This window comes from Callorhinus ursinus, unplaced genomic scaffold (genome assembly GCF_003265705.2).
Source record: "Callorhinus ursinus isolate GAN/ISIS: 27379988/994484 unplaced genomic scaffold, GSC_fseal_2.0 scaffold19, whole genome shotgun sequence".
Classification (NCBI taxonomy): domain Eukaryota; kingdom Metazoa; phylum Chordata; class Mammalia; order Carnivora; family Otariidae; genus Callorhinus; species Callorhinus ursinus.
The window spans coordinates 6,896,270-6,908,421 of NW_027397081.1; the positions used below are offsets into that span (position 1 = coordinate 6,896,270).

At 40.7% G+C, this 12,152-nt stretch overlaps 1 long non-coding RNA gene across 1 annotated transcript in view; it reads right to left on the minus strand.

The window, feature by feature from the left end:
- LOC112840584 (uncharacterized) overlaps nt 1-12,152 on the minus strand; it is a 57,817-nt gene that overhangs the window by 11,179 nt on the left and 34,486 nt on the right. Inside the window, exons 3-4 of the long non-coding RNA XR_012381471.1 lie at nt 12,010-12,148; nt 10,911-11,032 (exon numbers count right to left, since the gene is read on the minus strand). This is a non-coding gene — a long non-coding RNA (uncharacterized lncRNA). The remainder of the gene's footprint in view (nt 1-10,910; nt 11,033-12,009; nt 12,149-12,152) is intronic.

The following is a 12,152-nucleotide window of genomic DNA, read 5'->3' on the forward strand; positions in this document are numbered from 1 at the left end:
GGGTCCCTGCTGGAGGAGCAGTGGCCCGACTGGGCCGTGGATCACAGTCTATGGCCACCCCGAGCTGAGAGCCCGCACCTCGGCTCCGTCTCTGCAGCCGGCTCCCCCGCTCCGATCCCTGGCAGCTCTGCCGCACTCAGGCTCCTCTCGTCTTACTGTGACCCCGAGGGTCCTGAGACCACACTGTCCCACGAGGGTTCCACCCCCGCTTAGCCACTGGAGCGACGTCCCTCAGCGGAGCCGACTTCTAAAAGTTCCGATTTTGTGCTCCGCAGCTCTAGCACTTGCCAGAAGCGGCCGATGGAAGCCCCCTCTCCCGCCATATCTATCCTCCCGAATATCGCCTCGGATTCACTTCTCCACACGTCCTACCTTCCAGAAAGTGGTCGCTTTTCTGTTCCGAGAGTTGTTGCTATTCTTTTCTTCGATCTCTTGTTGAGTTCGTAGGTGTTCAGAATGGTTTGATCCCTTTCCAGCTGAACTCCTGGGACCAGACGAAATCCAGGTCTCCTACTCCAAGAGGCTCCATTTTTATAGGACTTCTAGGCCAGGAGAGTGTCTTCACTTGCTCTAAGTGTAGTTGGAAATCACTGCACAGCTTAATTTTGCAGAGTGATGTGGTCCTGTTTATATTTTTTAAAAGATCACCTTTGATTTCTGTGCAGAATGTGGACAGAAGTGGGTCAAGCAGAGACTGGGAGATCAGTGAAGGGGCGAGGCAGTAATCGGGTAGAAAGTGCTTATCATTAGATTGGCTAAAGTGGTGGAGTTAGGGCAAATTGGGCAGACTCATAGTACATTTTGGCAATGGATTCAGGGGAACACCCTGATGTTTTGGATCTGCAGTGTAAAGGAAAGAAAAACCAACAAGGATTTCAGGATGGATTAGGATTTTGGCATTTTACTAGATTAGGAAGACTTGTGGAGGAACGGCCGGCATGGGTGGGCAGTGATCAAGAGGTTTCTTTTGGATACCATTCTAGATGACTGTCACAACATCCAAAGGGACAGATGTAGTAAGCAGTTAGATATCTAGTCTGCAGATCAAAGGAAAGATTTAGGCAAAGGGATATGAATGAGAGATTAATCAGTATATGTATTAAATTTAAATCCCCGAAATTGATGAGAGCGTAGATGAAAGAAGACCAAGGAAGATGCTGGAGCAATATAATATTTAGACCCAGAAACCTCCTACCACCCACACAGAAATAGCACAATAGCTAAACAATAAATATTTGGTAAGTGAATAAATTTGTTACCATAGGGGCTGCCTAATTTGTTAGTAAAAACACTTAATATGCTATGCCTGGGCCAACACATTTGATTTATCTATTAAAATATGCTAAGTTTGTCATTCTTATGCTAACAAATGTTGGGGATTGGTAAACTTTAAGTCTTCATTTTCTTATATTATGCCAATAATTTTCACCCACTCTCAATCTTTGTGTAACGCTGGTAGTTTTTGTCATTCTCCTGGCCTGGGGCAGAGGGAAATCTTGAGCTGATTCTGTTTATTCTCCTTTCAGGTACAGATGTGAAGTGGAGGTTTTCCTTTATTTTCCCCATCTGTCTTGCACACCTGGGTGATCAAATCATTGCTGTGGGGAGCTTATGAGTGTCCTGAGTTGCCATAATTTGGAAAGGGCTGAGCAAAATATTAGTCCAGACAAATAACACTCCTACTCAATTATCAGTGTGTCATAGGGAATCAGGCCCACACAGGATGGTTATAGTAGGTTAATAGAACTTCATCTTGAAGGAAATTCACGTTGCTTATTTGAGCTACAACAGAAGACCTTTTGTATACTGACTTGGTTTCCACTTTTGGTTAATGGCACCCATGTGGACAGATTTTGGGTGTTCTCTATTTGCTGATTCCCCTCTGATCTGTGAAGTGGAGCATCTTCCTTCATGGTTATGCCATCTCTAATTTTCCTCCCCGTCATCAGCTATGCAAATTCTTATCTATCTTCATGTTTGAAGTTGTATGGCTCTTAAACTATTCTCTTTCCCATGTGTTGCTTATACATAAATATTGTGTTTCTTGTTGCAGGAATTTTTTCTTGTTGCTCTTCAAAGCTGAACTCTTGGTATTCAAGGACATCACTTTACTTTCAAGAGATGACTGTCTTCACCATGATTTTGATAGTTTACTTCACAGGTGGATTTGACATTTCTTTTAGATGGCCTCCTGAGGCTGTTAATGAAATTGAAGTAATTGGGGGCGCCTGGGTGGCTCAGTTGGTTGAGTGTCTGCCTTCGACTCAGGTCATGATTCCGGGGTCCTGGGATCAAGCCCCACGTCAGGCTCCCTGCTCAGCGGGGTGTCTGCTTCCCCCTCTGCCACTGTCGTGCTCATTCTCTCTCTCTCTCTCTCTCTCTCACATAAATAAATAAAATTAAAAAAGAAAAGAAATTGAAGTGATTGTTAGTATTGAGCAAGAGAGAAAACAGGGTAACCAGGAAAAAGTGGGAAGAAAAATCTTAGGTAATATTTAGAAAGAGCATCCATTGATAAAATGTGTTAGGTAGGGAATATTCAACATTATACTACTATAACTTTACTTTGTTTTTTATGTTTTAAAGGAAACACGTCTAGGGCAAAAAAAAGTATGCTTTCTAACATACAGAGAGCAGGGAGGCTTTACCGCCCTCCTACGTTCTTTATCTGTACTATATAAAATTATTCTCTGGGAAGATAAGACCCTAAATGGCCCCATTATGTCATGGTTTGAGTTCCTGCAGAAGCAAACCCTGACTAAGGATTTGAGTGCAAATAGCTTACATGGGAAATATGCCAAAAATTGGGAGTAGGGAAGTAAGGGAAGAGAATGATGTCATTCCAGGTACATTAATGAGCAGGTTACCACAGAGGACAGCTGGGGCTCAAATACTGCTGGGTATCTTGGGAGGTTGTGTGGCGTGTGCTTCAAAAGGACGTGGAAGGAATGAATAAGCTTTGTCATTTGGCTCTCATCTTTCATTGGCTGAGTTCTTCTTGGGAAATCCACTGACTGATATTCCAGCCTGCCTCGCATGGGCCTATCATATCAGAAAAAAGTAGGGAGATGCAGATGCTTATAGTAGAAAGCTGTCGGCACCCTTAAGAACTGTGAATGCCAAGGCGGTATGTGTGGGGCAGTTAACCTCTAAGTCTCAGTAGCTTACCAACAACAAAACACTTTTTCTCACTAGTACTGCATGTACATCACAAGTTGGCATGACAGTCTGTCTATTCAGTGACATCTTCTCTTCAGGATGAGGCTAACTGAAAGTTGATGGTCTTTGTGGCAGAAGGAATGGAGTTGTGGAGGATAAGACACAAATAATTAAATTCTCCTGCCTAGAAACAATAGATGTCACTTCTTCTGACAACTCATTGGCTGGAAATAGTCACATGATTCCTCTCAAAAAAAAAAGGGAGTCAGGAAATTCACTTTTGTATATGCTTGAAAGAGAGAGAGAAAGAGAAATAGATGTAAATAAGCTGCACAACTTACCACAGTTTTCTGGTCACCAAATATTTAGTTAACATTCCTTCTCATATGCAAATATACTCACCCTCTCCCTAAGGAAAACTACCCAAAAGTCCTCTCTAGTCACAGAATTAGGAAACCCCTTCCTTCCCCATGCACCCACTAGACAATGGTGCAACAGGAATAGCATACCTGCAATAAAGACTCCCATTTGGAAATGGGAACAATGGAAATAGAAAACTGACTCTAATCTGTGCTAATTCTGATATCCTACTGGGCAGACACTTGAAGGTGCTTCCTATGCAGAGAAGAAATATTCCTTGCTTGAACTGCACTTCTCTGAAGAAGAGCTCCCTTGTTTGTTTCCTGCATGAACTATGTCTCTACATTCTGGGATATCATTCATTTTCCATAATCCTCTTTGGTCAGATTTAAAGTGGGAGTTGGGGCTTGCCCTCCTGAAAGAATGAGTAGATTTCTTAGCCTGAGTCTTTGCCATAGAAAGTTTAGGGCCCACAGGTGAAGTCTTAAGCAAGTACGGTCTCCTTTACTCTAGACTAATGCAACAAACAAACTCTTTCAAAAACTTGTTTCATATGAGTATTTGATTTATGCCGTTCCATTTGTCAATAATCCCACTCAAAATTCTTTTCAAGACCCATTTTCATGTCTGGCATCTATCTTTCTTTTCCTCCTTACTCCATGCCTTTGCTTCTCTATTTAGTTGAAGGTGTGTGGAGCATATGAGGCTCACACTGTCAGTCTTTTCCCCCCTCTACATCATTTTATCCAATTGAAAGGATTTATTGAGGCTACCTTAATCCATTCAGAGATTTTTAAACAGTCAGCATAATAGCTACATCCTTGATTTGATTCCTGCTACAAATTTGAATTTTAAATCTGTTACTCAAAGCACTGTTCAATTTTATCTATCATTATTTGAAGTTGGAAGCAATTATCTCCACTGTATTTACAAGTTTCCAAAATTGCAGGAGACCCCCCCCCAATTTTCTTTCATTCCTTCTTGAAATCTGGCCAATTCTTTTCTCTTTTCTGTTCTTTTTTCTGACAGCTTGCTGGACACAGCTGCGAGCAACCAATACATACAAATAACACTGTCTTTCAACCTTTTCCCTGTTGCTAAAAGTTCATTAAGTGCATGCCTGGCTCCCCAAGTTACCGTAGACATCAGTTCTACCAAATGTCTTGCCAGTGTGTAATCTGGAAAGCTACCCTTCTAACTCTTGAGAATAGTTCTCTTTCCACCCACCACCTGATTCCTAAGCTAGCGGCACATACTTTTCATATTTTTTGTGGCGTTGCTCCACTTCTAGATAAACACATCTGCATCAGTCACTGTAATCTAAGTTACGCTGCAATAGGAGCAACCTCAAAAATTTCGGTGGTGCAAAATAACAGGTTTATTTCTTAATCATGCTTTTATATCCATCGTAGTTTTGCTGGGAGATTTTCTTAGTGTCATCTTGTTCTAATTACATGCTGGTGGAGAAGCCATCATCTTGAAATTTGTTATTGCAGAGTGAAAATGTGGTCCGGGAAGTCTAACACAACAATTAAATGTTCCAGTCCCAAATGGACACACATGTCACTTCTGCTCACATCTCCCTAACCAGAAACTGTCATTTGGTGCTGTCTAGTCACCAAAGGGTCATGAAATTCAGATTTCCCTCTGCCTGGAATGAGAAAATAGCCTAATGCTTATTAAGCAGAGCAATGACCACCAGAGTCAATTATATGTTTTAAGCAGAACAAATTTGTCTAATATAATAAGGTTTGCTACTTATCTCTATGTAGGTTGCTAAAAAGGATTTTCTTAACTCAGATTTTAAGCTGTATTTGCGTGTCTCACTGTAACAAGGAAACTGAGGATAATGTACCTTGAGAATAGCTTGAAAAATCAGTGGACTCAAATTTTATTTCTTGTTTTTTTTTTTCTGTTTAAATAATGATTTTGAGAAAGATTAAAATTGTACTGTTGGTATTGTGTAGTGTATAGGCCAATATTGCCTGTAATAAAGATTTTGTATTTCATTTTTATTATTTTTTTATTTTTTTGAGAGAGAGAGAAATGCATGAGCTGGTGAGGGGGGGTGGTGGCGCAGAGAACAGAGACAGAGGGAAAGGGAGAGAATCTTAAGCAGGCTCTATGCCCAGTGCAGAGCCCAATGCAGGATTTGATCTCATAACCCTGAGATCATGACCTGAGATCATGACATGAGCTGAAATCAAGAGTCAGACACTTAATCAACTGATCCACGCAGGTGCTCCAAGATTTTGTATTTTAAAAAAATGGGGTAGAGTCTGAGCAGAGGAGACACACACTGCTCTCTCCCACCTCCTAGTAGATGGGAGGTAGAGAAGCAACCATCTCTTACTCTCTGAGTGTGTTCAGCAGGCGTCACCTGCTAACAAAGCCATACATGCTTGCAGTCTTTGCCAGCTTCTAACCGCTTGGGAATATAGACCTGGAGATACTGAAGTTTCAGAAACACAAAGTGTTGGTGCTTGAGGGAGTTTTCAATTTCATATAACCTAATTTCTAATTTTTTAAAGATAAGAAAACTTTACTAATGGTAGGCATTAATGATTTATACTACTAATAATTACCACTTATTGAATAGTATGTGTCAGAAACTGTTTTAAGCAGTTTATGTTTGTTTTTTCATTTAATCCTCCAACCAAACCAATGAAGAGATATTGTTATTATTGCTAGCCACATTTTATATATTAAAAAGCTTCGGCTGAGGGAGGGCCATTGACTTGCCTAAATTAGCATGGACAGCCAGTGCTAGGTCTTGGACTCAAATGCAGATCCACCCAGTTCCAATATCCTTGTCGAACATTGCAGGATACCTCCTCCTATGACAGTAGCTCATCTGTCATTATTAGATTTTCATTTTCAGTACCTTCTCTTTTAATACAGTAATATATTATCAGAATTTGTTTTTCCCTCATGATGTTAGATATCTCTGAGTTATGTGATAAGCATAAAGAAATATCTTTGCTGAACAAATTCCAAGATGTTTAATTATTGTGTCCAGATGCTGGGATGACAAGTTTTATTTACATGCCCCTCATTTGTTTCCATGCTTGGTTTGGTTCCTCTTTGCTCTGCAACTGTCCTTGGGGGCATTTCTGCTTAATGGAATAACAAGATCAATAAGCAAGGCTGTTCTATTAGCCTCAACAAACGGCAGAATAACTGGCCTGATGGTCACATTTTTGTGGATCTGTTACCAGGACTTGGATGTTCTGCATTTTATAATAGCCATTGCTCAGGAAATGCAGATGCAAAGATTTAAAGAGAGTCCTGATGAAATTATGTAAACCCCTGGATCCAGTCATACTTGAGGTTAAGAAATTCCATATTCTCCCGGATACAGTTTTTTTTTTCTCTTAAGGTACTTCAAGCATTAAAATTAGTTATATCGTGTTGTTGCCTTAATTCACATGGTCAAGGCACATTAGATATACTTTCTATTTCTTATGAATAGTCTCTTCTACCACAAATCTATATGAAGAAGAGGTACTCTAAAGGACACAGATTAGTTCTCATCTCTACATTATAAGGCCTTTACTTGCATTAATTGAGCAATTTGGCAACATCACCTCTCACTCTATACAATGATATTCACTTCAAAATTACACACATTACAATTTTATATCGTCTTTTATTCTAGGTCTTCATAATAAAGAGTCTGTATTAGTTCCTATAACTGTTGTGACAAATTACCACAAATTTAGTGGCTTAAAACCACGCAAATTTATTCTTACTATTTTAGAGGTCAGAATTCAGAAATCAGTATCATTGGGTGAAAGTCAAGGTGTCAGCAGGGCGGGACTGTGCCCCCTTAGGTGGCTTTAGGTGAATCCTTTTCTAGCTTCTAGGGCTGTATTCTTTGCATTCATTTGTTTATGGCCCCTTCCTCCACTGTAAAAGCAAATGGCATTGCATCTTCAAATCTCTGCTCCGTTACTTCACTTCCTCCTCTGTGGCAATATTCCCTTCTGTTCATCTCTTACAGTGATGCTTGTGATTATATTTAGGGTCCATCCAGATAATTCAGGATAATCTCCCCATGTCAAGATCCTTAACATCCTTTGCCATATAAAATAATATTCACTCTTTTGCCATATAAGGCAAAAATTACAGGTTCCAGGTAATAGGAAGTGAGTATCTTTTGGGCTCATTATTTAGCTTACCACAGTGCCCCATAGAAACCATTTCTCTCTCTGTTGTAAGGCCTGATTTGAGGACATTGTCTTCTAATATGTATTTCTACATACGAGGAATGCAATTTTGAGTTTCATATTGAAAAAATATTTCTCTTAAATAATAAGTGAACTTTTTCTTTATATAAATTATGATGGCCCCATTTCAGTCTTTTTAAAAAAAGATACCAGGTAATGTGCTTGAGATGCAAGTTACTTATAGGCCGGGAGAAAAGGTAAATGTGTGAATAAGGTAAAATAAAAGGTGTTAAATAGCGATATAAACTATGTTTTCACAGAGTGAAGTAACGGTTCCTGGGAGAGGTGATATATGAATTGGGTTTTTCAGGTAAATTTGCATAGAAGAGGAAAGGCAGGGACATAAATGAATTCCAGATTGAGGGAAGCATTAATTCCTTGTTTAATAAAGATTCTTCTAGCACTGTTCTGGGCACTGGGGATACCCGAGTGAACAAGAGAGATAAAGCAGTGTTTGTAGTCATGAAAGAGGAGGTAGACAATAAACTTAAGCAAATAAGTATATAGTCAATTAACACAATAACAATTAAGATGAAAACTGTCACACCTGAGGAAGGAGACATGGTCCGTGCAGCTAGAGTAGTGGTTCTCAGGCAGGGATGATTTTGTCCTCTCGTGGACATTTAGTAATTACATGGAGACATTCTTGGTTGTCAAAATGGGAGAGGTGCTACTGGCACCAATGGTTAGAGGTCTGGGATGCTGCCAAACTTCTTACAACGCGCAGGACAGACTCCCAGACAAAGAATTATCTGGACCATCCATCAGTAGTGCTGAGGTTTAGGAGCTCTGGGCTAGAGAATGAGAGTGAACTTGGTAGGAATTGAAGTCACTGAGGTTAGCAGAGGCCTGCTCATAAGAGCCTGTTGACATTGGTAACCATTTGGGTTTCATTCCATGTGTAACGGGAAGCTGTTGGACGGCTTCAATCAGGGAAGCCAAATGATCTGATTTGCATTTTAAATAATCTTTTTGGCTGTTGGTTGTAGAAGGAACTGTAGTTGATGCCACAGGGATCAGGAAGAACAATGAGAAGTTTATTAAAATAATGCGTGTGAGCTTGTCATGACAAGCATGAGGCTTCTAGAATATGTCTTCAGATTCTTGGATAGTCCTCCCTTGGAGAGATAGAACTTAATTTCCCTTCCCCTGAGTGTGGACCATATTTAGTGACTTTTGTTTAACAGACAGAATATGCTGGAAGTGACAGTGTGACTTCTGAGGTTAGGTCATAAAAGACATGGTATCTTCCTCCTTGCTTCATCTCTGGGGGAAGCCAGATGACATATTATAAGGACACACAAGCCCTGTGGGGAATTCCATGTGGTGGGGAAATGAGACCTCTATCCAGTACCACACAAGGGGCTGAGGCTTCTGCACAAAGCCAAGTGAATAAGCCATCTTGGGAGCCTTCACATTACTGCAACCCTGGCTGACATCTAGGCAGGAACTGCATGGGATCCTGAGCCACAGTCGCTCAGTTAGACCACTCCTAATTCCCGACTCACAACAACTGTGAGCTAGTTAATATTTTTGGGGGTTCGGAGGTATTTTGTTATGCTGCAAAAGATAACCCAATACAGGCAAGGAACCAGGGTCAGCGAAGGTGCTGCCAAGGGCAGAGGGACTATGGGATGGGTAGTAGAGGAAGGCGGTTGTAAATACCAGTTACAACAATGTGACCGAATATAGAACGGAAGAGTGTCATAGTTATGAATATCTCTTTGTTAATTTGATGTGCTCATGTATATATTAACCAAATATTCTTGTTTTCTTCCTCTCCCATTTCACCACTATCTAATATAAGATGTGTTAATAACAGTTAACTTTACACACAAGATTTAAGTAACAGGAATGTAAATAGCTCTAAGAACGAACATCACCGTGGGCATTAAGGAGGACACGTGATGTAATGAGCACTGGTGTCAGATGTGACTGATGAATCACCGATCTCTACCTTTAGAAACTAATAATACACTATACGTTAATTACTTGAATTTAAATACATTTTAAAAAAAAGAACGAACATCACCCAAACATAAAAATAGGACATTGCCTCCTTTTTAGGGGGGAAAAGGTTAGCATGTTTTCATTTGTAGGTGGGACCTGTCTCATGTTAGGTGGTAGCATATTTTCATTACTCTCTTTATTTGGAAATTAGTATGGCTATGTTTTAAAGAGGGGTATATGGGTGCCAAGTTGGCAAGGTGTGTACTGTGGTGGCCTTGTCAGGTGTCAACTTGCCTAGGCTGACCTCAGTTTCCCAGATTTCGCTATATGTTTTTGGTTAAAGTGAGCCACAAGAGAGATGTTTTTAGAATGAAATTTGGAGAGCAGAAGTAAAATTACAGCCATTTTGGTTTTTATACTCAGTAGTTGGAGACAGCAAGTTTGCAGCTTGCATACATTGTTGCTTATTTGCTGGAGCACCTTGTTGTGTGGGGCATCAACCATGCCTGAAACTACTTGACCTTCCCCTGGATTTTTTTTTTTTAATCTTTTCTGACCTGTGGGCCAGGTGTATATTTAGCTTTGTAATAAAGGGCACCAACTTCTCTTGCAGGATAACCATGTTAGCATGGTTGGAGGCAGTGGCAACAGACATGGGGTCCATTTCACCCTTGTGGGTTCCCCCCCCCCCGCTCACCCGTTTTATGTCTATATTCCCTTCCTGCCTACTGCCTAAACTGTAGATTTCCAGCTCTTGTAGCAAATGCAAAGACAACAGCTCTTAAGAGACTGTTTATTTATTTTTTATTTATTTATTTTTTTAAATTTTTAATTTTTTATTGTTACGTTAATCACCATACATTACATCATTAGTTTTTGACATAGTGTTCCATGATTCATTGTTTGCATATAACACCCAGTGCTCCACGCAGAACGTGCCCTCTTTAATACCCATCACCAGGCTAACCCATCCCCCCACCCCCTCCCCTCTAGAACCCTCAGTTTTTTTTTTTAATTTTTTATTGTTATGTTAATCACCATATATCACATCATTAGTTTTTGATGCAGTGTTCCATGATTCATTGTTTGTTCATAACACCCAGTGCACCATGCAAAACGTGCCCTCCAACAGCTCTTAAGAGACTGTTTAACCAGCCAGCCTAATTGAGTAAGATCAGGTTCCTGTGACAGATCACAGATACACACACTCACACCCTAGTAGATTATCTCCGATTGGGTCCTGATGGTTGTGTTAGTGGAGAACTGGTAAGAAGTAGCTGGGTTTGCAATACGATTTGAAGGTACAACCAGTGGTGGTTTCTGGAGGTTTTGATCTGGGGAATGAAAGAAAGAGATGAGCCACAGATGATTTTTAGGTTCTTGATCTAAACCACTGAGTGAGATTTGGAAGACGCTCATCAGCTCTTCAGTCAGCAACTCCTGAAACAGTTCCACTAGGCCCTCCAGGGTTTGCAGTCCAGCTCCAGCAAAATTACCCATTTCCTCAACATCCTCTCTCTGCTCAACTGAGACCTGGATGGCTCTTGCCTAGGATGTCATCTCTCACAGTCCACACCCACAAGGTCTGAAGGTGCATTGAGTGTCCTCTCATTTTACCACTTCCAAGCTGGACTTATCATCAGTGAATGGCATATTATCAGACTCTTCAGCCATTACCTCCCCCTGGAACACCCCACTCACTACTTAGGTTTTAGCTCCTTGATTACTGACTCTTTCCAAAACTATTATCATAATTCCTGGATATGTCAATGTCCATGAAGATAATCCTCCCAAGATCCTGGAATGTTAGTTACTGGGTCACCTTGCACCCTCCATATCCAGGTTACCCACTCCCATAGTTCTCTCTTATCATTACCAGTAATTCAACCTTTCTATTGCCTCAATTTTAAGTACCTGTTAGTTCCAGCTAACCTACTAAAAAACCTCACATCTAAGTGTCTTGATTTCCAGGACTTACAATCCATTGATGTCACTGAATGTAATCCTTTCATAACCTTACTAGCCCTCTTACTCAGTTTCAGTTGCATGGTTCATCGCCGTAAATTGTCTCCTGCATATATCCTCAAGTCTCTGGCACCTCTCATACTTGCCTAGCAAAATCCCTGTCGTGGTTAAATCCAGTCTTCCACTTATTTTGTACCTGTACCCCAATAACCACACATGGTCTGGGGAAACTCGTAAACATGATTGCTATGGATGGGATGTGTGTGCCCCCCCAAGTTCATATGCCAAAACCTAATTTCATAACTAGTAGCATCAGATAAGCCCCGAGTGTGGATCTTACACTTACTGTGTCTTCCTAGTTCTTTCATTCCCCTACTCTTCCCGATGACAGCTGCAAGCTATGTTCTAAAGCCTCCAAATATTTGTCCTCACTCTTCTAAGTCTTCACTCTCCGCAACCTCAGTGTTTGGCCTCACTTTCTTTCACTGA